Source organism: Peromyscus eremicus, chromosome 1 (assembly GCF_949786415.1).
Source record: "Peromyscus eremicus chromosome 1, PerEre_H2_v1, whole genome shotgun sequence".
Taxonomy (NCBI): Eukaryota; Metazoa; Chordata; class Mammalia; order Rodentia; family Cricetidae; genus Peromyscus; species Peromyscus eremicus.
In genome coordinates, this window is record NC_081416.1 from 142188044 (window position 1) to 142209582 (window position 21539).

At 39.7% G+C, this 21539-nt stretch overlaps 1 protein-coding gene across 1 annotated transcript in view; it reads left to right on the forward strand.

Moving 5' to 3' along the window:
* Gabrg3 (gamma-aminobutyric acid type A receptor subunit gamma3) overlaps positions 1 to 21539 on the forward strand; it is a 593792-nt gene that overhangs the window by 536821 nt on the left and 35432 nt on the right. The window lies entirely within an intron of this gene.

Consider the following 21539-nt stretch of genomic DNA (forward strand, 5'->3'; position numbering starts at 1 on the left):
AACTGCACTGCTCAGGGCTGGGTGACTTGTGCATCTGTTTTACACCAGTGGTACAGATTCTGCTACATTCGCTCTCCTAAGAATGCCACTGAAAATACACAAATAATAGGAGCTGATGAAAATGTCCTTTAATAATATGTTCTGGCTTTTCCTTTATTATTGTAAAGTTTAAGACAATTTTGAATTTTTGATACATTGAGAACAATAATTACCAATTTTGTATCATTGTGATCATTTATTTCTAATATATAGCACCGATTATATGACAAGTAGCATGTACAAATCAACATATTTTTATGTCTGTGTCCCTCTTTTTTTGTACTTGGTATTTAGTTGTTATAGTAAACTATCATTCAATTGACTTTCTTCCGGCAATTGTAAAGATGGAAGTTAAAGTTAGATTTTCCCCTAAGATCTTGCTATTTGCTAATGTGAATATGATTTGCTCTTAAGATCCCATAGAAAGATTCTAGAATAATATAGAATACAGCTTTATAATTTTAATATGTCAGCTTAAAATTGATTAAACAATTGAGTGTATCTAATGATGAAATTGCATGGTAGACATATATTTACTCAGAAGGGTCCTGAAGAACTACCTGATAAGAGATAAAAAAGTTTTCTTGTTTTTCCATATGAAGTTGAGTATTGCCCTTCTACGGTCCATAAAGAATTGTGTTGGTATTTTGATGGGGTTTGAATTAAATCTATATATTGCTTTTGGTAGGATGGACATTTTTACTTTGTTGATCCTATCAATCCATGAGCATGGAAAATCTCCATCTTCTGACATCTTCTCCAATTTCTTCCTTCAAAGACTTGAAGTTTTTGTCATACAGGTCTTTTACTTGCTTTGTTAGATCTACCCCAAGATATTTTATATTATTTTTGGCTATTGTGAAGGGTGTTGTTTCCCTGATTTCTTTTTCAGCCCATTTATCATTTATGTATAGGGAGCTATTGATTTTTTTTTTTTTTAGTTAATCTTGTATCCAGCCACTTCACTAAAGGTGTTTATCAGCTGTAGACATTCCCTGGTAGGATTTTTGGGGTCACTTACGTATACTACCATATCATCTGCAAATAACAATACTTTGACTTCTTCCTTTCCAATTTGGATCCACTTGATCTCCTTCAGTTGTCTTATTGCTCCAGCTAAAACTTCAAGTATTATGTTAAATAGATATGGAGAGAGGGGATAGCCTTGTCTTGTTCCTGATTTTAACGGAATTGCTTTGAGTTTCTCTCTGTTTAATTGATGTTGGCTATTGGCTTGTGGTAAATTGCCTTTATTATGTTTAGGTGTGCCCCTTATTTCCCTGATCTCTTTGATCATGAAGGGGTGTTGAATTTTGTCGAAGGCTTTGACCAGCATCTTAGATGATCATGTTTTTTTTTTCTTTCTGTTTGTTTATATGGTGGATTACATTGACTGATTCTTTTGTATGTTGAACCATCTCTACATCTCTGGGATGAAGCCTATTGGATCATGGTGGATGATCTTGATGTGTTTGGTTTGGGAGTATTTTTTTGTATCTATGCTCATGAGAGAAATCCGTCTGTAATTCTTTCTTTGTGGAATCTTTGTGTGGTTTGAATATCAGAGTGACTGTGGCCTCATAAAATAATTTTGACAATGTTCCTTCTGTCTCTATTTTGTGGAATAACTTGAGGAGTATTGGCATTAATTCTTAGAAAGGCTGGTAGGCTTTTTGTTGTTGTTGGGAGACATTTAATGACTGGTTCTGTGATCAGGATGTAATATGTGAGAAAGGAATAAAATAAATAAAATAAAATAAAACAAAGATAAAAGGGAAGCATTTCTTATGGGTGTCACTGTGGTACAGTTGAGAGGTAGATTTGTGTTAATGTTAAATAATTAAGGTTAAAAGGATGAAGAGTCATGACTTCTTTAAGTGGACTGTGGAGGCAGCAGGACGGAAGATGTTTGAAGAAATGCCTTCCCAGTTCTGACATTGCTCAGATTTCACAAAAATTCATATATTGTCTACTGACCAAACCTAAGAAAAGACAAACAAGGACAGAAAGAGACCAAGAGATGATTAAGGTAGTGAAGTTACCCAACAATGACTTTAGGATGGAAATAACTTATTTCTAAGACAACAACAGAAGATGGGTTGGGTGTGGTGGCACATGCCTTTAATCCCAGTACTCAAGAGGCAGGTAGATCTCTAGGAGTTCAAGGCCAGCCTGGTCTATATTGCAAGATCTTGTCCCAAAAGGGAAAGTGTGAATAATTTCACAAGAGAACAATAATTTTTTTAAAAGAGAAATACAGCCATTTAGAAATTTAAGAAAGAAAGCTCCACAATTTTTTAATTAAGAATGAAAAATGATCAGCTACAATAAGAAGAAAATATAGGTATGAACATTCAAGCTGATTGGCGCGAGACATCTAATCTGAACAACAGCAGCTTAGAATTAAGCAGGCAATGAGCAGAGAGATGACTTAGGAAGTTTCCACGTGTCTTTGGTTAAAAAAAAAAATTGAAGAGAACTAGAGTCTCAGTAATGGAGCTCACAGACAGTGAGTTAAAAGGCAAAGAAACATCTGTACTTGAATTTGTGTGTTCAGTAACACTGTCCAGTCCAAAGGATGAATGCAAAGAAGTCACCAGACTGTCAAATGGCAGGCTAGAAGTGTATCTTGACGCATCTAGAGGAAAAGACAGAAGCAAAGCTAACACAGATCTCTGACTTTGTACCAGTAGGCATGACAACCTGAAAATACTGAAATTCTGAGTCTGAAGAGAATCGGAGAATCTTAGAGATAGCAGAATTGCCGATACAAAATAAAGGGAGAATAGTCTTTTCAGACTTAAGGAAAGCAGGAGAGAAGAGTTTGGTCCTGAGAGCTTCATAATGAGCTACCATCCCTTCAAAGACATTTACAAGCTAATCCATTCCCTGCCTGTAACAAAATTGTCCTAGATGACCATGAACCTTAGTTAGCTTTTCTAAACAGTATAGTCAGGATACATGGTATTGTTTAGACCATGGTGTGTGATCACTGGGTGTGGTGCGGGCTACAGGAAGCTATGCAGGACGGGTTCAGAAACACAGTGCAGGTTCTGCCGAGACACATCCTGGAGAGAGCTAGGATGAAAGCCATCTTCTGAAGACTCAGAGCCATCTCAGAAGTGGCTAGATTGTGGTAGCCAGGCTTTCAAATACACTTTTACATCAGATGATGAGATCAAATGGAAGCCTGGGTCCCAAAGTTAAGTACTGCATCACCTCCTCTTTTGGCATGGATTTCACTGACAGGCTCCAGCAGGATCTCAGAGAGAGTCCAGTTGTCAGTTACAGGGAAGGCTGCTCTTCTTCTTTTCTTTATTAAGAAATTGTTTATTCATTTTACATACCAACCACAGATGGCCCTCTCATCTGTCCTCCCACTCCCCCCAGGCTTCCCCGCTACCAATCCCTCACCCCCTCCTCTGTAAAGGTGAGGCCTTCCTCCCATGGGGTGTCACCCAGCTGATACTTCCGATGTTGATTCATGCTTTAAGTACAGCAGCAACTCTCAATCATTCCCCAGTGTTCAAAAGCATCACTGTGTGGATGGAACTTTAGATGTTACCAGTGCTCAGTACTGAAGACAAAGCTTTAAAATGCTTCCCCAGCTGCCCTCTGTAAGCACAGAGGACAGGTGCTGCACCACGGGGCCAGATGGCCCTGTGTTGTTTGAACTGCACGTGCCACTACCTGGTATTTGGCCCTGGGCAGTTCCTGTGACCATCACAAATGAGCTCCCTGGTATTGATACAGGGGAAGGTGGAAGTAATAAAGTTGATACAATAAAGAATGTACTAGTAAACTTGCTTAGGAAGCATCAAGTGACATAAAGTTGAATTTAGCTAAGGAGTGCTGCCTCCAATATGTCTGAGCGATAAGTAGAACACTGAGCAGGCTTGTTAGCTGAGGAGCACTAACTCCAATATGACTAGGGATAACTAGTACACTGAGCAGGCTTGTTAACTGAATGAGCACTAACTTCATTATGACTAGAGATAACTAGTACACTGACCAGGCTTGTTAGAAACCACAGGAGGGGAAATTGGTATCATAATTGAAGTTTAGGCTTGCTGAAAAAGTTTCTGCAATTGTTTGGTCACCAAGATTGACTTCCAGTTAGGTTCTATTCCCATAACAAAAGGAGAGAATCCCCTCATACAACAGGGCACTAGGCTTATCCCCTTATTGAAGAGCATGCCTCAAGGGGGAGTGCAGGGTGACAAGCATAGAGTCTTTGTCTGCTAAATAAAAAGCCTCCGGTTCTCTTAAGAAAGCCACAATTATGTTAGTTGGGCAAGAAAACAACCCTGATGTACTTAAGGAATAATTCTGGCAATATCTTTGCAGTGTGAATCTCCCATCTGCCCAGGCAGACAGACTACAACTCCAGTGTCTATTTAAAGTGTTGAAAGTGTGCCCTGGGGCCAGGACCAGAAAGAGACTTAAGGGGGATATCATATATGGAATACATAAGCCTAAATTGTATATATGTTAGTAAAAGCTTTTTGTGGCTGGCCCTTCTTTGAACTCTAGCTAGAGATGGACATTCACTATCATTAAAGGTTTTTGTTTTGTTTTCCAGAGTGTGTGAAGTGAATTCTCACTGGGAGTGGGGCGGGGATTTCTGCCTCAGAATTCAGCCTTGGACAGTCCCTGTGACCATAACAGATGAAAAGGAAATTGCTTTCTCTTTTTTTGTGGCTGTATGAATTTAAGTGAACTAACATATGTCAAGTGCATCCTTGCTGTCCATAGATAGAAATAACGTCTATTATTACTGCCCTGCCTGAATGCACTTCTTGTGAGGGAGAATCAAGATAGTTATGCATTCTCTTTCTTTAGTAAATAGTCCATTAATTAAGCTTCTAGCATTTAATTCAGCGAGACACATTTTTAACAGGGATCTATGATGAGATCTATAACTTGAATGAGAACAGAAATATTTGTTTAAATAACTCTCATAGAACAAAGTGAAACCTCGCTTTCTTCACATTCACCTCAATGTAGTCTGGAAAATAAACCAGTCTAGGTTCACAGTTATCATTCTAAAAACAGTGACAATATCTTTGGCTACAAGATTGATTGGAGGGGAAAAATTTTTCAAAATCTACCATGTCATCCTCTGTCTGTAATTCACAGAGGAAAGTGGAAAACCTCAGCTTGGTCTAATGAACCTCTCCACGAAAAAATGAAAATTTGTGATTGAGTTCACAAATTAACATATGTATTCCTTTAAAATCATGTCTAATCAGTTGTTCTTACCATCAGACCCAAATTAATTTTTGTATTTAATACTGAGATAAGAATATTTGCTTGTAACAGTCTGTGCTTTTTGTTGGGTCCTTGCTGGGCCCTCTGACCAGCCCAGCATGTCGATGTCTTTATTCATGGAGTAAGGTAGGCCTGGCAGATTGCGGGCATGGCCTCCAGCAGTACACTCCCTATGAACCTTGGCTGACTTTAGGCTCTCACTGTGATGCCAATAGTTTTCCACTATGATATCACTGCCAGAAAGAGTTCATTTGACTTAAGGGACCTGACCCTCAGTTTTCAGAGAACCTAGCAAAATAATTAACCCAGCAAAAGCGCTTGGATGCGAGGGCACAGGGATGGGGAGTTTTCCCACCGCTGCAAGCTTCTACCTCAAATGCGTGGGCAGCACTACCAGGCTTTGTGCCCACAGTTTTTCTTCTTATCACTCTGACAAGCCCAAACCAGTCATTCCCTTCTTTAAAAATTTTCAGTGATATAAGATTTGTGTGATTTTGTTTTTTTTTCAAAGACTTGCTATCAAACCGTGTTGGTCTTATCTATTGTTCCTTGGTACTCAAAGCTTTTTTAAATCAATGCATGGGGCTCTTAAAGTATGCGCTTCATCCGGAGCTGCACAGTGTTGTGATTAGCCCTTTTATCAGGACTAATTATGCTGAACTTAGAACAGAATTTCTTTTATGAAAAGTAGCTAGCAAGCCTACAATTTTAATGAGACTTACAGACTTAGCTGGGAATACTACAAGTCTCCCAAAATGTGTCTTAAAGTAGAGGGATCTGGCACATTGGAACAGCTTTTTCTTTCTTTCTGCAATAAATCGGCAGATAAAAGGAGTTAACAGAATGATACATTTTGGTCTGAGGATGGTGTAAAGCTAGTAGCACTGGTTCCTAGAACAATGGGAAATGATCAGTCTTGGCAACAGCCCGCCAACCCATCAACATTGTTGTGGAAAGGTGTAAGTCTATGGGAAGTGGAATAGCTGAATACGGATCCCACTCCCTTCCTGGTACAGACCTCTTACAGGTTTGACACATTTATTTACCTGTTTTCATGGGTCTCCCTCCTCTTTATGATCTTTGGTCACCTGCCTGTGAGAGAAGAGGGAGCAGAAGCGATGAGTAGGGTTCAGAAGGTTGTGGATACGGTGGCAATAGCTTTCCAGAAGACATTTGAAGCGTTACAGCTCAATTTTATTTCACAGTAAGGGGAATATATAGGATGGAGCCAGTGGGGCATCGCCTAATTTGCATCATACAACTGGAGCACAATACCTAATTATCATATGGACTGGGTGTGGGGGGTGGGGTGATGGGGGGGTGAGTGGGGTGGGTGGTGACATTTGCAGGGAGCTGTGCCGAAGGTCACACTTAAGGTAAGTCAGGCATCCAAACTCAAGGCAGCTTGCAAATAAGGTCAGGCATCTGGCCTAGAGACACTAATAGGATATATAGAGAGGGTCCTGCTGCATAGGGAGTCTCCCGTATTACACAGAGCTCAGAGAACTATCTGGACGTGGTGAATTGCAGCCTTAAATGCAGGGTACTCCAACACTATATATATGCATGTGTCACTATATATATGCATGTATGTGAGTGAATATATGTCATGGTGTGCACATGGAGATCAGAGCTCAACTTCCATCATGTAGGTTTCAGGGATTCAACCCACCTTACCAAGTTTGGTCACAACTGTCCTTGTTGCCTGAGCCACCCCATCAACCCACAGACTTCCTTTCCTATTGTCTTGTTGTTGTTGTTGTTTTACTGAAGCCAAAATATATTTTAGGGAAGGGGTTTCAGAACACCACATTGGTTCCATGGAGTGCTGCTTTTAAATAAGTTTGTTTTCTTGATGTAGAACAGATTGTGTTCCAGGCCTATGTTTATGTTACTCTTACATTGATGAAGGAGCCACTGACAACAACATGTCTGCATTCACCTTATGCCTGCACACCAGGTGTCCTGACATATCTGTCACCCATGAGATTCTGTGTCTTCAATCCTGAAACTGTACAACAGACCCAAGAAAAAGGTGCAATTCTATTTAATAAGAAAGAATATGTCGGTCAGTTTGAACCAAGGAAAATGCTTACACTGTGCCACAAGGTGAAAGATACTATTCTTTTCTTTTCTTTTCTTTTTTTATTTTTATTTTTATTTTTTGAGACAGGGTTTCTGTGTAGCCTTGGCTGTCCTGGAACACTCTCTGTAGACCAGGCTGGCCTTGAACTCACAGCAATCCTCTTGCCTCTGCCTCCCGAGTGCTGGGAGTGTGTGCCACCACTGCCTGGTTGAAAGACACTCTTTACACTTTTACCAGTTCTGTGTTGGTCATGGATTTGCTGAAACCAAGCAAATCACAAAAAGTTATCACCCAGCATCTACGGAAGATAATCACCTTCTAAAATCAGTGGTAGGCATTTGAAATGTTTAATACTGAGGTTTCTAAGCTTTATAATCATAGAAAGTATTTTTTAAACCTCTAAACCCTCTGTTTGTTGTTAAAATCTTGATACATATTTTTCTCAAGTTTTGTTTCCTCCAACTGTAAAGCATATTGATATAAGAAATTTAATGTTATATTTTCACAGACTCCAAAGTGGAAAAAAGTATAAAGATGAGAGTTTTAAAACAAGACAATACCCATCAATTCTTCCTCATAGTAAAAACCACAGTGATATCAAGCATATGTGTTTTAAAACAATGTTTGAATAGCTCATACAGTTTACTATATCAATGTAGAAGTGGAAGTACTTTCATAAAACTTTATATTACTGATTCTACTTGATAAAAATATAGGATGCTTCCCTTGATTACTTCAGAATAAAGGAGAAAGAAAATGAAAATAGAACTAAAATACCTTTCAAACAAATACTTTCTAATACTTTTCTATGCTGCCCCTCTCAAGTTCAGAAGATGCTTTTTGAATACTTAGAGATAATTTTTTAGCTTTCTACTCCCATTTAATCAGGGTCCATCAACATACTCAGCACTGTGACATGATCTGACATTGGTCCCCTCTAGCCGGAGCTGGGGCACAATAGCAGCTGTGTTTTAGGGGTCCTTACTCTTCCCGGTTAGAAAGAACAATTGTTTCTGGAAACCACTGGTGTATCGGGAAGAGGGATAGAAAGGGCTTGTTGATGGCCTGTGTGCTGAGAAGTTTGAGGGACAAGGACTTGCTTCTAGTTGGATGCTACCAGGGCACGGTGACTTTTCTAGTACTTTGAATTAATACTATTTTCTCAAATACTTTGTCTGTATCAAATATTATGATTATGTGATTTTTCTTTTTTAACCTGTTAACATGGTCAATTTTCAAATACTGAACCAACCTCATCTCTGAAATAAAATCCATCTATTCATCATATGTAATTATTTGTATATATCACTGACATATATATGTACATATATGTTATATTATGTTGCTTATATTATAAATATCTGCTGGTATTTTAAGAGGTGTACAGTGATATTCATGAGGAATATTCATCTCTAGTTTCTTTTTTCCATGGTTTTGAGGTAAGAATAATGATGGTTTTGTAGAGTGAAGAAAAAAATTACTTTTGCTTCTGGTATCTCCTATAAAAGATCAAGTATAATTGCTATTAATTTTCCTTTTTTGATATCATAATTTGATTACAACATTTTTCTCTTCTCTTTCCTTCCTCTGAAACCTCCCATATGCCTCTCTCTGTTCTCCTTCATGGACTCTTTTTTCATTCATTGTGATTACATACATAGATATTCCTAAACATAACTTGCTCAGTCCACATAATGCTACTTGTATGTACGTTTTCAGGGCTGATTGTTTGGCGCTGGACAACCAAATGCTGTGTTTTTCCCTAGGGAAGACCGCCTCTCCCACCCCAGCTTTCCTCAGCTGTCCGTAGTTCCTTGTGTAGTGTTGAGGCCTCATGGAATATTCCCCATGCACTTAGACATATCCACTGGTGTCATCCTGATTTAGCTCATGTTTAGGCAGTCATGTTGGTGAGACTGCATTGCTGTAGCTTCTGACATTACTAGGAGACACAATCTCATAGAAAAAGCCCTGATCCTCCGGCTCATACAATCTTCCCCTCCCTTTCTTCTGGAACGGGATTCCCCTGAGCCTCAAGTGTGGGAGAGTTAGTAAATATATCCATTGGTTTGGAGCTCCACAACTTGGTATTTTTATATAGGAAACCTAGCTAATTATTCAGTGGCTAGTAAAGTCATGGAGGAGAACCTAAAACCACTAATTTACTAAACCAGCATCATTCCTAACAACAATCTATAAGTATTTGTCTGTATACCCACAGATAAGTGGAGTTTTCACACCTCATCAAGGAAACTTCTCTTTGCAACAGATATAGACCACAACAGAAGACCACAACCAATAAAAATGCAGAGTTAATTTTTCTTAAAATAAATATCAGGTTCATCTGTGAGATAGTCTTGCACTAAAGAGTCTTCCTGGAAATTTTTTAAAATTATAAACTTAACTTATTTTAATTCTTATAGGACTATTCAAATGATTTATCTCAGATTGAGCTGTGCTTCGTGGTTCATTTCATTGAAATGTTCACATCTTGTTTGGAGTGTTCATCTAATTAATTATACCTCTGTGCCTTAAAAATACATCTTTATGATGTGGGTAATTTTTATTTATTCGTTTGTTTGTTTTTAATTGAACATAGATTCTTCTCTCGTATAACGCATCCCAACCAGATTCCTCTCCCTCTACTCCTAGCTCCCCCTAGCTCCCCTCTCCTCCAGATTCCCCCTACCACCGCCACCCCGCCTCTGTTTCCTCTTCAGAAAAGAGCAGGCTTCCAAGAGACTAGAGCCTAACAGGACAAAATAAGATTTAATAAGACAAGGCACAAGCCCTCATATCCAGTCTGGACAAAGCTGGACAAGGCTGGTGCAGGCCCTGTGCTTGCCACTTCAGTCTCTGCGAACCCTGTTTAGTTGAGTTGGTGGGCCACGTTCTCCCAGAGATCTCCATCCCCTCTGACTCCTACAATCTTTCCTCCTCCTCTTCTGTGAGGTTCCCTGATCTCCAGGGGGAAGGGGCCTGATAGAAACCTCCAATTTAGACTCTACTTCTGTGTAGTGTCTGGCTGTGGGTCTCTGTAGCCACTCCCATCTGCTGCCAAAGGAAAGGATGACTAGAAATGGCACTGCTCTGTGAATATAGCAGAACATCATTAGGAATCATTTCATTGATTTTTTTTTTTTTTCTGCCAGTCGTGTTTGGTTTTTTCCTAGGCCCTTGGGCTATCCAGTCTCCAGTTCCTGGCCATCTCGGCAGTGTTGTAGGGCATAGGCTCCCTCTTGTGGCATGAGCTTCAAGTTAAACCAAACATTGGTTGGCCACTCCCACAAGTTCTATGCCACCATTGCCCCAGCACTTCTTGCAGGCTGGATAGATTGTGGGTCGAGGGTTTTGTGGCTGGGTTGGTGTCCAGGTTTCTATTTCCATAGCCTACAAAGTACTATCTCCCATCAAAGAGATTAGCATGTATGGGAGAAGGCTCCCTGCATGCACCAGCTTGACCTCTCTATGTTCAATGAGCTATGCGGATGTTGTCTTCTGCAATGGGGCTCTACTGTCAGTTTTTAGAGAGCTACCTTCTGTCCTAGCATCAGCTTAAGTTGTTTAGGGATCTCTATGGGACTTCCTCAGCCAATAACTCAACTGAATGCAACCCAGGCTGGAAGTGTTGCCTGGTTACAAATAATGGTCAGTTCAGATTCCATATCCTCCATCACTACGAGTCCTCACTAGGGTCACCCTTAAAGCTTCCAGGAAGTTTCAGTGTTCTAGATTTCCACATGATCCTTCCGTGCTCCTCAATTCCAGCTGTCTTTCCTCATACTCTCACCCTCCATCCTTTCCTCCTACACACCTGATCATTTCTGCTCCCGTCCCCACCCACCCCTAGTCAACCCATAACATTTATTCAATTTCTCCCTCCCAAGGAAGTCCATGTGTGCCCCCGAGAGCCCTCCTCTTTATCTGGCTTCTCTGGGTTTGTGGATTGTAGCTTGATTGTCATTTAATTAATAGCTAATATCCACTTCAAAGTACACACATGCCATATTTGTCTTTCTAGGTCTGGGTTACCTCACTCAGGATGATTTTGTTTTTCTAGTTGCATCCATTTGCCTGAAAATTTCATGATGTCATTTTTTTAACAACTGAGTAAAATATTCCATTGTGTAAATGTACCACATTTTCTTTATCCATTCTTTAGTTGAGGGACATCTATGTTGTTTTCATGTTCTGGCTATTATGAATAAAGCTACAATGAACATAGTTGAGCAAGTGTCCTTGTAATAGGATAGAGAGTCCTTTGGGTACATCCTCCCTTGCTAGTGGGAGTGCAAACTTGTACAGCTGCTATGGAAATCAATATAGTAGTTCCTCAGAAAATTGGAAACCAATCTACCTCAAGACCCGGCTATACCACTCTTGGGCAAATACCCAAAGGATGCAAATAAATTGCTTCTTGCTCTCATCCACCTTCCCACTTTCTAAAGAGTCCTTGACTTGCTTCTTTGAGTTTTGACAAATCTATCTCTTTGTCAAATCATTGATTTCTGTCCTTTATTTCACACTTCCCATTCCTTCTGCTCTTTGGGGGGTGTTTTGAAGTGGAATTTCAGATTATTAATTTCAGACAGTTTTCTAACTCTAAGGTTCTTCATAGATTTCATGTCTCTTATTTTCATTTAGTTTGGTGTCTTTTTCACTTCATTTGAGTCACCCACGTGGACAATGACAAGCACTTGGAAAATTCCCAGTAACCTTTCTGAATTGATTTCTACTTAGATCCTCTTAGGATTAGAGACCACTGTGACAACAATTCTCCATTTTGTTTGAGGCTTTCACAGCCTCTGGACCCTTGGAAGGCATGTGTGACACTGTCACTGAACAGCTTCCCAAGGGCTGGGGAGTCTTGTTCTCTCACTCTCTTCCCTTGCTGACTTTCTTTTGTCTCAGTGTTCTGTCAGTTGTTGACAGAGAAATGTTGAGCTCTCCATCTCTAATAGTGGATTGTTTCTCCTCATGTTCCATCAGATTTTCTTCATATGTTTTGTTGTTCTGGTGTCTGGCATAAATAAATTTAAATCACTTGATTGGTCGTCTCACCTTGGACCATCATTCCCTCTTGATCCATTATTCAATTCGGCTTACTTACAGTTTTTAATGTAAAATTTTTATCAAGATGTAATTTAAAAATCAGAAAATTTGTCTTATAATTGAATTACATTGCTTGATTCATTTCCATTTAGTGTTATGGGTATAGTGGTGTCCATGCCTGCCACTGTCCTTTGTGCTGCCTGTAAGTCACATGTCCTTTTTTTTCTTTTTCTTATCACATTCTACGTCAACCTTCCACTGTCTTTCATCATTCTCTCACGTTTTTAGAGATATTTTAAGGTTTATCTTTATTCACAGATATATGTGTCTGTGAGTGTTGTGAGTGTGCAGGTGCCCCCAGAGACCAGAAGAGGGAGTCAATTTCCCCAGAGTTGGCAATACAAGCCGTGTGAACCACCATTGGGAGAACTGAGCTGGGTCCTCTGGAAGAGCAACAGTGTTCTTAAGACTGAGTGGCCTCTCCAGCCCTTTTAAGTGACTTTGTCAGTGGTAGCGGAGGGGATTCCCACATAAACTTGAACTTGACAGTATTAGTTTTATAATAACTTACATCCACTGTGATGTGAGACTTAATTTTGTGTATCTCCATAGTATTTAATGCCTCTAAGGCCATTGTTATCTTTCATATTACATCTATTTAAAGCACAAGCTCAGCAATAAAGTATCATCATTTTATGTGTTTTATTTGCTTTAAAAAGGTTAAAAATAGAAACAAAATAAGTATATATTGGACATTTTGGGTCACTACAGTGACTCTAGATCCTGATTCTCATTCTTCCCTCTAGGTTTTGTTATGCTATTATTTGCATGTTTATGTGGTGATATGTTGCATTATCTTAGTTACTTTCTTTATCTCTGTGACAAATTGATGAATCTGGGTAACTTAATGGAGAAGGGCTTGCTTTGGCTCAGAGTTCCAGGGCACACTCCCTTGTGGCAGGAACTAGTCAAAATAGCAAGAGCTTGAAGCAGCAAGACACATCAGGAAGTGGTGAAGGAGGAGGGATGCTTGTGCGCAGCTTACTTTTTTTTTTTTTTTATACACTATAGGATCCTAACCCAGGATTCTGCACTGCTCACAGTTGTCAAGTTTTCCTTCTCAATTAACTTAATCAAGATAATCCTCTAGAGGCACACCCAAAGCCATGTCCCCTAGGGAATTATAGACATCATCAAGTGGACAATTGAGGTTAACCATCACAATTCCACCTCTTGTCAACTTGATATCCAAACATATCATTTTAAATTATTACCTTTCACCCCTTGTCCTCAAGATACAATCCAATTTCAAAAATCCATATAGTGTGTAACTACTACAATACTTTAGAAATCTGAAGTTCAAGTCTCATCTGAGATTCAAGGAAATCTCTCAACTGTGAGCACCTCTATAAGAAAAAAATAGTTACATGCTTCCAACAAGCATACAATGACACAGGATAAATATTCCCATTTCAAGATGGAAGATTAAGGCTGTGATCAGACATAAACAAGGCCAAAACCCAGCAGAAGAAACCTCCAATTATTCAGCTTCATGTATGATGAAGAACGACTGGGTTCCAAGCACTTGAGTACTCCTTTGAATGCACTGTATTCAGAGACATAGCACTGCATTTGCCTCAATCATCTAACTGTAATTTAGAAAACTGTGGAGAAGAAGGAGTGTCTTCATATTTACCCTGGTTCTTCCCACTGACCTCTCCTTTGTCCATTGAGTTTTTAATTTTCTTGTACGTTTCAGTTTTCAAGTTATCATTTGATTCCTCTGTCTTCTGTTTCTTTGCTCGGGCTTTCTTTTTCCTTTAATTTCCAGGAACTTTGTGATCACTTGAACCCATTGGTGTGTTAGAAATCCATGTAAAGCTATCAAAATCTTTTCACTTTAACATTAGTATTTGCTGTTAATTATCTTTCTTCACTCAAGTTCAAATCTTTCTAGTTCTTGTAGCACAAATTCTAATTGGTCTTTTTAAAAACCCAGAGTCAGATATTAGAGTGAAAGCTGAAAGATCAGAGAAACAGAGCAACCTGCCTCTAGAAAGACTTCTTACCTCTAGGAATCCTCAGCCTGAAAAGGACCGAGCTCCTGTCAAGACTAAAATGCAATGAGCTCCTGTCTCCTCCCACCTTATATTCCTCTTCCCACCCAGCCATATCACTTCCTGTCTTCACCTTCCTAGTACTGGGATTAAAGGTATGTGACTCCCAAGTACTGGGATTAAAAGTGTGAGCCATCCCTGCCTGGCTCTGTTTCTTTTTTAGACTGGCTCAGTCTTGTGTAGTCCAGGATGGCCTTGAACTCACAGAGATCTGTCTGCCTCTGCCTCCCGAGTGCTGGGATTAAAGATGTGTGCCACCACTGCCTGGCCTCTATGGCTAACTAGTTCCTTACCTCCTCACTCTGACCTTCAGGCACGTCTTGTTAGATCACAAACAAAATATCACCACAAGTTCTCATTTTAATTAACATGGTGTGCAAATTGTTTTAGACTGTGTAACCATCATTAGGTAATTTGTAAGAGCAAATAGTACCTAAAGTTTTCACTTGTGAAGGAAGAGAAAATAGCTGCATCACTGGGTGCCATAATCATTTTTGTCTGAGGATAAAGCTCCTTAGTAAAAAAGCACAACTACTTACATGGGATAGAACAAAAGAATGCCCTTGTGGTATAGACATTGTTTATGCTTTGTCTACCCTTCAGTAAGCTATGTTTTATTGCTGTGTGGTGGTCATAGAATGTCCTTGTCTGGTGCTGGTGTATTGTAGAGCGTTTATGATCAGGAGGGAAATGGCAAGCCAAGTGGTAAGTCCTAGACCAGCTCCCAGGATCATTAGTCCCCCCAGTCACACCTACCCCCTCTCAGAAACATGCACTTTCAGACTTCTTCATTCATAGTCTACCTCATGCAGAAGTATTGTTTACACTGATCTTTTTTTTCCGTTTTTAAATTCTGTGAATGCCAAATTTTCTTTGGAAAGTCTGTTTTCCAAAGTTGTTTTGTGCTGCTTGTTATCGAGAGGAATTAAATGATCCAGGGCTCTTCCTGAGTTCTTCACTTGTGCTAATAGTTAACTATATGCTTTCACTGTTACACTAATCTCTTTCATGAAGAAATAGGAACAATAATGGTCTTGTATCCCATTATTTTCTTTGGTTTGAGAATATCTTCATCAATCTGTATTTTTTTTTTTTACTATGTCTTAATTGAACTACAGTCACTTTCCCTCAGAACTTAGCATTTGTTCAACTGGTGTTCAAAAGACAGGAAACTCCAATATGAAAGAAATAATACATGCAAAAATATAGAACAAGAAAGTTCCCTGGAACACAGACTATGTGATCTGCTGGTTAAAATACTGTGTATGTCCCTCAGCACATCAGCATCGGCTTATGGACATGTCCTGGTGTCATATTGCCTCTGCCATTGTTTTGGCAACTCCAACAACCTAAAGACAGGCTTCAGTTATAACAGCTCTGTAAATTTACTCAAAAAAATGAGACAAGCTGATATTTTTTATTGTACTTTATATATTTTACTTGTATTATCATCAGCCTTTGTACTAGAGTTGTGATGATGTGTGCTTTTTTGCTTCTGTGAAGGAGTGTGCTGGCATCCTCATCTTTTTGTAACAATTTAATAAGCAAATTTTGTTTTATTGACTGAGACAGCACACTGCTTTCTGGAGGTAATTCATACACTGGGTGACTGTCTTATAATTTTTAATAATATTTTTATTAATTATTTGAGAATTTTGATAACATTTACCCTTCAGCTCCTCCAAGATCAACCCTCACCTTCATGTCTTTTTTTATTTTTAAAAAGGTTAAATAAGAAAATGCTTTAGAGTTCAGAAGAGTATATACTATTTTAGCCAGCAAGTTAGAACTTCTTTTTTTTTCGGTATATTTTCTTGTATATTAACCTGAGATACATACATGTATATTATCTATTTCATGTCATTGTTTCCTGCATCTTGAACCCAGTGAGTGTGTGACGGGCTGCTTTGGCCTTCATGTACCTGCAGGTGCTTCGGTTCCCCTTTGTCTGTACTTACTGCACATCACTGTGATCACTTAGGAAGGGTGTTTAAACTTTGCTGCTGTCTGTTGGGATCACTGTTGTCCCTAGGAAAGGTTACAATTCTGTAGTAAGTTTCCATTTCAAAATCCTTCTTGTGCTGTCCAACCTCCATAAATTTTATTATTATGATCAACTAATTTTCATATGCAACTATGCAAATGAGCTCAAGGAAGCCGTTTGAGTGGAGCTGTGTCCTCCGGGCTTATTTCTTAGTTTGTCCTTTTCTCCTCTTATTTATTTTTTCTTTCCTCCTCTGTTGTCTTCTTCATTCCTTCACCTGTGATGGACAGTCTTTTAAACTGTGTCACTCTAAACCAGAAATTTTCTAGTAATTAGTCAACATAATATAGCATAACTTAGTATAATAGCATTTCACTCACCGTACCTTTCTATGACTACTCTGGCTTCCAAAGAAAAGCCTGACAATTCTCCTTTCTGCCCCAAACTTTCCTGTTTCTTTCCAGTTTTAAAACTTGTTGGCAGGCTTGATGTCTCACATCTGTAATCTCAACATTCAGAAGGCTGAGGCAGGAAAATCGTCAAGAGTTCAAGGTCATCCTGGGCTTCATAGCCAACCTGAACTACAGAGTGAAACCTTATCCCAGAAAAAAAAGGAAAAAAACGAATAAAGGAAGAAAACTTTGGTGTTGATGTTTGGTCATCTGGGCCACTTCACATTCTGGTTTCTTTGACTCACTTAAATGACGGCTGACCTTTGATTTCTACTGTTATAATGAGAATCTCACACTTTACACACATGGCAGCTGTTGTCCCCATAGCTTCTTTCTCAATTTCTGCTGCTCCATCAAGATGTCTTTTCTGAAGACATAATAACAATTTTTGTGTAGTGTGTCTGGGCCTTTAACTATAACCAAGGAGAAAAAACATCTGCCCGCAGTACTTTTTACCCAACAAAACTGCTCAGTTATGATGAGCCTAACACAATGCTCCCAATAATCCCCCCATGCTTCCCAAGATAACTGACATCATTTTTGCATATAATTTTCATACTCATAACTATAGATTAATATACTGCTTAGCATTTAGAAGATGCAGCTTGATACAAAGATAGAGTAATTCCAGGATGTTGCAAACCTGGGTTTGATGAAGAGCTCACTTATCCCATTCTAAATGCTAGCTAAGGTGAGAGAGAAAAAGGAGTCCATGACAACAAGATACAGTGCACAGGGGACTCTGCTTCTTGATGCCAGCTTGTCCATTCCAGTCTCCCAATATTGAAACAGTAGCTCTGAATCTAGAAACAAATCACCGACTATAAACAATGTAGCTATTGGTGCAAGTTCAATTTAAACTACCAACTCCAGTCGGAGAATTAGGCTTGCATTTGTTTTCAAAAGCCAAATTTGTTTTGCCTTTTGACAAGAGGTATTATTTTAATCAGACTTTTCATCTCCGAGTGAAAAGTTGTGTGGTTTTGAGAGTATATGATGCACAAACCACACATTCTATTCTTTCCTTATTCTGAAAAATATTAACAGAGACATGGAAGTATCTGCAGCATTAGTATATTCAAAACCCAAGCTAAAGTGTACTGACAGTGTCCTGCACTAGGTCCTCTATTGATGGCATTTTATGTATTAACTTGTAGCAATGCCACAATGCTCACTTCTGAGAGGAGAAAAATAAGCCACAGCATTGAGCTGCCTCACTGAAAACCAGGCAGCACAATCCTCATGGCTCCTCCTAAGATATACATACTACTCTATGAAATAAGACTGCACACAAATAAGTACACAGTCATTCCTACCATCACTCCACACTAATCCAAGCATTATGTTATGCTTTAGGAAACCAAGATCTCCAATAGCTCTGACCAGTGCTGCCGCTGCTGAGCACTACACTTCACACACCACAATACTATTGTGTGCCTCATGGTGGGCTCTGTTGATATTCATAACTACACCTTAAAACAGTCTTAGAATCTCCAGAAGTTAGTCCAATACAAAGGATAGATTTCAGAATGCTGAAAATCCAGAAATGAGCCTGCAAGTTACACCAGAAAGTTAACAGGTGTGGAAAAAGACCCAAAGTGTGAGGGAGGCAGAGAAGGTCTGGGTTCACAGCGCTCACGCATGTGTGCACACACACGTGCTCTCTCTCTCTCTCTCTCTCACACACACACACACACACACACACACACCAAAACAAGACACAAAACAAACAAGCAAACAAACCCACATGACTTGACTATAGTCTAAAAAGCAGAACCCTGGTTTTCTCATCCATTAACCAGCAAATCAGCAATGAAACTCTGGCATGGGCAATGTCTCTTGCTAAACACTGGAGATGGAATAGTGAATAAGGGAATATAGACCTACAGATCTGGCTTCCATGGAGTCCAATCTCAAGGAGGATGCCCCTGAATTGACTGGTGCAGCCCATAAGTTGGGAACTATGGCTACACTACCTGGAGGTCAGGGCATGGTATGATTCTCTGTAAGTGACTATGAATCTGGAAGTCTGACCTCACCTTTCACTGGGATCTGGTCAATAACAGGAAACTCTCCAGGCATAGGGCTCCACCAGGCTTGTGCAGAAACAACTCTGGGCAGCCTGCACATTGGAGGGGGAAAGCCTCTGGCAGGAGGATGCATGGTGTGTGGTTGGCATGAAAATAAGGCTGAAGTCTTCAACACAGAGCAGAGAGGCACAGAAAGCAGAACATGGACGGGCAGATTACTTCCCATGACCAGGAAGCGTTTTTGCATGCCAACTCCGTGAGCTGACCAGAGAGTGACCAGAAAGAGAACAAGAGTCTGATGCAGGGACTCCATGCAGACATGACCTAAGGGACACTGGAGAAAAGCACTGTAGAGTGGTGAAGGAAGCCAAAAGTGAGTGAGGACAGAATCTCCTACCTGCCACTGGGTGGGACAAAAGGAAGCTGGAACAACACTTCTGGGACATGTGAGGGATTGCAGCCCCTCAGAGTCAGCTCAGAACACACCCAGCCACCAAGTTCTCAGCAGAAGGAGATTTTACCTGGAGGAGCAAGCAGGGAGTGAGGTGGGGGGGGGGGGAGGGCTGCCTCTGGATCAGGCAAAGACAGCCACAACAGTTTTTGCAGGAGTGAGTTTTTAAGGGGAGATCTATGTTAGGATGAGTTGGTGAGATCTGACTAGACATGTTAGTCAAATAATGAATTTTGATCATTGGATCTTAGTGTTTTGTCTCAGGAATGAGTCAGTGGCCAAATAAGGGAACAGACCTCGGTGCTAGCTTTAGTACTAGGAGGAGGATAGGGGGCGGGGCAAGACCTGTCAATGCCATGTTTGCCACGCTTGGACCTGTTAGATAGAAAGGGTTCAATTCCCAGCACCCACATGAATCAGGTCCTGAGTTTCCATTCTCAGAAGTCATTTTCTCATACACCCCGCCCACCCAGGTTAAACCTCACCTGCCAGTAAGAAATCCTCAAAAATATACCTAGTTTAAACTTGCTTTTGTTTTAGGATGCATTCCCTTTTATCAAGCACATGACAGATCTTCAGAGTTCAATTTCACAATCTGGTTATCTGAATTCATGAGGTCTGCAAGTGTTTAGTATCTGAATTGTATGTGTATGTGTCGTATTTGCTATAAGAAATAACTCAGAAATCTCATAAAGAAGAATGAGATGTTTAAAAATCACCTTAAATTTAGCTTGAGAGACTTAGAAAAATAAGGACTAATGCACATTTCTACCTGTTTAAGAATAGAGAAATAAGTTAGCATGTTGGGTCCTGAAAGCCGTAGGCATCAATCATGATGGGAACTGAGATGTTCTTTTCCAAAGCAGGCCCACAGATCATCCCGCCATGCTCTCTGCAGACAGCTGCGCAATGATTATCAGGCTAATCCTTCAGCTGTTTCTTCAAGTCAATTTCAGGCTCTTCAAAGACATTTTAAATCCCTGCCATAGATACAGTGATCTCTACCTGCAAGAACACTCATTCATCCTTCTACAAACTTTTGAGTGTCTTGACAGTGAAGTCCCAGCAGATAGGTGAACAGATTCTGTTATCTATGAAAAATCTCACTGTTATGACTTAAACATATTTTTGTTGTCCTTTGTTGGGTTTTGGTTCCTGGATTGAACCTAGGGCCTCACATATATTTTGTATGTCCTCTACCACTGAGTTACAGTCCAGCTTGGACAGATTCTCCAGCCCCACCCTCATCATTTACATTTATCTAACATTTATAGATGTGCATAAAACCTGTGTTTTGGGTGTGTGGAGTACTTTTGGATACTTTGGATGGATGAGTTCTAATTCTTTTATAGCTGACATGTATTTGAAACATCTTCAAGTAAATGAGTGTGGTGCTATGCTGAGAAAATGCCAGCTCTGGGTAGTGACACTTGTTTTCTTGTACATTCACCAAAACATATGAAGGCTTTATTTCAGTGAACTGGCTCCACAGAAGCCAAGTAACAAGGAGGGCAGTGCAAGGCCATAGACAGACATCAATTGCAATCTCTCTGAATCAGGGCAAACTCAAGGTAGGAGAGCTTAGAACTTTGTACACTAAAAATTAGATGATTTGGATCAAAGAAGCTAACCTAATTTTCCATAAACTCTGAATTACAACCATTGATTATTCTGTATTTGTTTTCATTCAATATTTATATTCCAGGGCATTGCACCCAATTAACTGTACTTTAAACTTACATCTTGATTCGATTCATGTGTTGTTTTCCAAAAGATTGTTTTATGCAAAACAGATTGTTGACTAAAGTATAGTTTTAAGAAAGAATAAATAACCATATAATGTTAAAGTGAATGTGAGGAATAAACTCTTGTTTAAGTATTCTTACATACGATTGGTGGAAGTGCAAACTGCTACAGCCACTATAGAAACCAGTGTGGATGTTCCTGGAAAAGCTCGGAATAGATAGATCTTAGATATGGCCCAGCTACACTACTCCTGAGAACATCAAAAAACTCTGCACCCTATCACAGAGATATTTGCTTACACATGCTCACTG